General features: G+C 35.8%; 1 pseudogene; it reads left to right on the top strand.

Moving 5' to 3' along the window:
- The first annotated feature begins 1,628 nt into the window (after positions 1-1,628).
- On the top strand, positions 1,629-2,991 carry LOC132050457 (senescence-specific cysteine protease SAG39-like; annotated as a pseudogene).
- Positions 2,992-5,810: the final 2,819 nt, after the last annotated feature.

The following is a 5,810-nucleotide window of genomic DNA, read 5'->3' as shown; positions in this document are numbered from 1 at the left end:
TCCTTCAATCCCTAATATTAGTCTAAAAAAGCCAAAAAAAAAGAAAAAGACTTGATACTATTTAAACATTATAATAACACTTTAATACATCATATGAGAGTCTCCACCAATTAGACACATGTTCAAAGTAGTTTTAGGATACCTAATGGTCCTTAAATCACTAATATTAGTCTAAAAAGGTGAAAATAAAATAAATAAAAAGACTTGATACTATTTAAACACTATAATAACACTTTAATACATCATATAAGAGTCCCCACCAATTAGACACAAGATCAAAATAGTTTTAGGACTCGTAATGGTCCTTAAATCACTACTATCCAATTAGTCTGATAATAAGTTATTGTTCTCAAAGCACAACCTTCTTATAAGGACAACATTACTTGTGCTTAAGGTATTTTGCCCACAGTAAAAACCGGTTCCATCAATGAAGTTGTGGTTGCTTTGTGAACCACTTGGTGGCTGCCCATCACCCCCATCATTTCCATCACACTCTTCGTCATCACTATCAGGATCATCCATATCTATAAAATGATCACCCATGCCCTCATGTTGCATTGAAGCTTCATCGTTTGGAGGTTGTGGCGATGTGGTGGGTCGTGGTTGAGGGTGGTGCTTCGATGTAGAACCAACTTGAGACCTCTCAACAACATTTATTCTTAAAACAGGCCTAGAACCATCAGCAACAACTTCAGGCATGTACAATACCACCTGCCTATCATTCGTTATGAAAGAAGGATGGGTTTTTCCCCTAGTGGGCAAAGAATTAATCATATAACTATTGCGCAAGTCACTAGGCTCACAATTTGATCCCCGCTTTCCATTACGCTCGTGACCAAGTTATTATACGTACCATTGCGACGCACGACAATCGGCACTGTCACCTTGCTCACAAATTCCAATTCCAACATTTTGAGGTCTCCTCCCATTCACCCATGTAATCACCACCTTCTATAATATATTCTGTAATCGACGCAATAATAAAATATATAATAGACTATGACTTTGGTCTATGCCTGGTCGATGACTTGTTGATGACTGCGGCCTATTACTGACCGGAGAGCTGTACCAGATGCAGGATCAAAAAGAGCAGGGATAAAGCTCTTACCAGTTGCGAACTGAGGTATTTGAATGGAGAAGTGACGGAATGTCGGAATGAGGCCGAAATTTTCGCCGGAAAAGTGAGCTTTTACAATAGTGAGGAAAGCTCCTTCTCAACGATTTCTACTAGATTTTACTTGCAATGGCTGAACTATGGAAGCTTGCCGTCGTTGGGGACCGATGATCTGGTGAAAAGCCAGAATGTTAGCCAGAAAAGGGCAGAAAACGGGAGCTTTTGGAGGGAAATATTTTGTTTTTATTTCTATTCCAGCTAATAAAAAAGTTGGGGCTGAGGGGGCCAAAGTGTAGTTTTCAAAACTTTGGGGCTGGGGTTTGACACAACAATTCTCTGAGGTGATGACGTCATAAATGGTGTCCAAAGCACCAATTTCTGAACGCTTATGGCCTTTTGCCTAAATAAGTTTCCAAAATGGCCTTTTGGCCAAGTGCCCCACGTTAGTACTATAAATACCATAGTTACTCTAAGCATTCATCCATAACGTTCAAACAGAGACATATAGAATCAACAGAAAAATTCAAGTGGTGAAAAATGGGTTTAACAATCAATTGTAAGCTTGCCTCTTTTGCTCTACTAGTGTTAGGAATGTGGGCTTCCCAAGCCACATCTCGTGACCTGAACGAAGCCTCGATGATCCAGAAACACGAGCACTGGATGGCTCGCTTTGGACATGTGTACAAAGATGATTTAGAGAAGGCAAAAAGGTTCAAAATATTTCAAGGACAATGTTGATTACATTGAGTCGGCCAACAAGGCTAGAATTAGGCCTTATAAATTGGGCATCAGTGAATTTGCAGATCTGACAAATGAGGAATTCCGAGCAACTCACAACGGGTACAAAATGTCGTCTCATCAAAAGACATCAAAAGCCATATCATTCAAGTATGAAAATATAACTGCTCCAGCTACCATGGATTGGAGGACAAAAGGTGTTGTTACTCGAGTTAAGGATCAAGGGCAATGTGGTAAGTGATAAAAATTAGGTCATGTAATTAATAATATCCTCATTTTAACGAATATACTAAAAAAAAAAAAAAAGAATCTTATTAATTTAAGCGGATAATGTAGGATGTTGCTGGGCATTTTCCGCTGTTGCGGCTACTGAAGGGATTAACAAGATCAAAATAGGTAAGTTAATCTCTTTCTCTGAGCAAGAACTCGTGGACTGCGACACAAGTTCGGATATGGGATGTGAGGGAGCTTTTATGGATGATGCTTTTAAGTTCATCATCAAGAATCGCGGGCTTACTACTGAATTGAATTATCCATACAAGGGAACTGATAGCACTTGCAAAACTGGAAAGGAATCCAACGTTGCTGCTAAGATTAGTGGTTATGAAGATTTCCCAGCCAATAGTGAATCTGCTCTGTTGAGTGCTGTTGCTAACCAACCTGTATCCGTGGCTATTGATGCTAGTCGATTGGATTTTCAGTTCTATTCTAGCGGTATTTTTACTGGAGAATATGGAACTGAGTTAGATCACGGTGTTACAGCAGTTGGATATGGGAAAACTAGTGACGGGATAAAGAATTGGTTAGTCAAGAACTCGTGGGGGACTAGCTGGGGCGAGAATGGTTACATGAGAATGCAAAGAGGCATTGATGCTGAGAAAGGGCTTTGTGGAATTGCTATGCAAGCTTCTTATCCAACTGCTTAATTGCTGAGAAGCTCTGTGGGAGTTTGTTGTTTATTATATTCGTCTTTAAACACTATTGTCGTTCACCTTGTTCATATATACTACTGTAGTTTATATGGTGTGTCTAGTCTACTGTGTATGTTGCAAACTCGTTTTGTGTAAATTCTAAGTGTTAAACAAAAGTTTGTATAATGTGAAAAAAAAAAATCAGAATTCAGCAATGAAGTGCAGATTTATCTTCTAGCAGATTGGTTTCTGTTACCATTTGGGCCAACATAAGCAATTTTTGTTCAGACACGAAAACCAACCAGCAGTAAGTAATGTTGGAGAAACATTAGAGGAAAGGATACTGTGTTTTCAAGAGAACTTTTCCAACTCGTTTGCACATCCAATGACAAGTACAACGAGGTGTATATAATTGTCAAGAGAGACTTCTATACTCGCTTGTAGGCTCTAGTTCATTGAATTAATTCAGTAATGACCAAAATATATAACAGGATAATGTTTAAACTCATGAAATCCCATACCTGGAAATAATCCTGCATTTGCAAGTTGAAACTAACACTTATCATAGACACACACGAAAAGAAAATGTCCAATCAAAATATTAGGCAACTAATTTTTGGATAATAGTGTCTGAAGCTCTGAACATGTAAATACATACTCTCGTTCTAGTTCTTAAATTTGTCCAACTTTTAAAGATAAATTTTATGGTAGTTTTTTTTTTAGTCTTATCTTTAATAAAACGTCTCATGTAGCATCGATTTAATTGTATAGTTTAAATAAGAACACTTTTTTTTTTGGTAGTGATTGATCAGCATCGATGTACAGTTTATAAATTTAGATATCGTCCCAAGACTTGAGGTTGTATCTTGCGAACATGCATATTACAATCTTGAATTAATTTGACATCATAGAAAAATCAAAAGGAAGAGGAATTTCTCAAAGGTGATTGTGAAATCCATTTACGCAAGACAATGAGCTACCTAAAGAATCAAAGATTGAAAATTGAACTATATATCACAATCTCCGCAATCCTTGTCTAGCTAAGAATCGGGCCTTGTTAAATTTGATTGATTTGTTTAGGCAGAGCTTTCACTCTCTGGCCTTGTTTTCATCATCATGTTGCCACAAAACATCCAAATCTAGTTCTAGTCACTAATTCGATCAAAATCTCAAAATTGATGAACATTACTAAAGCAAAATTTAGAAGGGAATATGGTTCTACGAAATTGTCCTTTATCTAATTTGATAAATAAAAAAAATGAAGAAAACATAATATCATTTTCCACCGCTTAACAGGCGGAGGGAACACAGTGTGACTCCATTTTGAGCACCAATTTGAAGAACATTACAAAGTAGGAAGTAAAAGTTGAAAGAACCATAGAACAATATTTGTAATTATGTGCATAAGACCAATATAGACAAGAGAAGACTTCTACATTGACTTAGACTTGGATGAAAGACTGGCGCTGGTAAACTGCCGAGATTATTGGAACCAAAAATTTTGGTATAGTGCACATTGTATGTAGTTAGTTTAGTTTCTGTAGAATTTAGTTGAAATTTCCTAGAAAGCATAAGATCACTGTGCCCAGAAGTCATAATTCAGAAAAAAATACTTGAACTTCAAGTTTCCATCAACAAATCTAAAAAAATCATCAATCAAGACTACTTTTCCAAGTTGGAATTGGATCCCAGTTGTTGACTAAAAGAAGGTTAAGTCCAGACTCCAGAGTCTCCAGACTAGTAGTTACTATTAATTAGGAATTAATTTCTCATCTACTGCCTCTATATAAACGCCTTGCTACTGAACACATAAAATGCAAGCCTATTACATAAACATCTTCCAACAATTTTCTTTTGATCAAACACTGTATTTTCCTTCCTACATTACATTAATTACTTAACCATGGGTATGAAAATTGATTTAATCAGTATTCTAATACTGTTCTTAGTAGTTGCCACGTATAATTCTCAAGCAACTGCTCGTAATAACCAAAACTATCGTATGCGAGTGTTATGTACGCATTTTAATAAATCGAATTATTTTTCGGAAGGTTATTTCACAGGAAAACAAGTTAGGGACGAGGTTATTTTCTGAGCTTTGTGTTAAGGCACTAAGTCATTTTTATAGTTTTTGTGGGATGGAAGTGTTAGTAAAAATTTGGAGTTAAAGGTGGGATTATGGTTAAATTCTAAAATATGGGCCAGTAATTGGAAGGTTGAACACTTCATGAAAGTTGGGGCAAATAAAATTTGGAGATTAAAAATTTAAAAAAAAAAAAAGAAAATGAAGGAGGTGGCCGGACATTGATTGGGGGTTGGCCCTATGTTTAAATATTTAAAAGGGTTTAAAATGATGATAAAAATCATCTTTTTACCCTCCCCAGAAACTTCAAGAAAAGAAAAAGATGGAAAAAAAAAGAAGAGGAAACCCAAAGGGGGGGCCGAACCGGCCCCTATGGTTTTTATGTTTTGCTTTCAATTTTTAAATAATTGGAAAGGGCCCCTTTTTCTTGTGGAGTAATTTTGGGGCATGTAAAACATCCTTTCTTTCAAAAAAGAAAGCCACCCAGTGAAAAATTAGGGGAAGAAGGGATGTTTTAATCTTTTTATTTTTATATGATTCATGTATTTGTTAAATATGGAATGAATGAAAATTAGGAAATATGGATGTTAAAAATAGCGAAATTTTGGGGTATTGTGTGTTGGGGGAGATGGTGAATTTAAATTTTTTAGATTTTTTGTGTTGTTTAACTTGAAAGTGAACAAAATTCATGAAGTTGTGCATGAAGGTAAATTGGCCGTGTGGTGGCTGTTTTTTTGTAGAGGGGAAGGAAAAATTTTTTTTAATATGATTTGATTGTTGTATTGTAAATTCTATGACGTAAAATGAAGGTTTAACGATTCATGTTAAGGTTGTAGTGTTGTGGGCTTTTGGAAGATTTCAATGATTTTAATATGTTTTTGAGATTTGGGAAAAAGGTTGTTGGCAAAGTAATTGTTGATGAGTTGTGAATTTGAAAAAAAGAATTGTTGTTATTGTTTTTTTA

The sequence above is a fragment of the Lycium ferocissimum genome, chromosome 3 (assembly GCF_029784015.1).
Source record: "Lycium ferocissimum isolate CSIRO_LF1 chromosome 3, AGI_CSIRO_Lferr_CH_V1, whole genome shotgun sequence".
Taxonomy (NCBI): domain Eukaryota; kingdom Viridiplantae; phylum Streptophyta; class Magnoliopsida; order Solanales; family Solanaceae; genus Lycium; species Lycium ferocissimum.
This window is presented reverse-complemented; position numbering and strand designations above follow the sequence as displayed.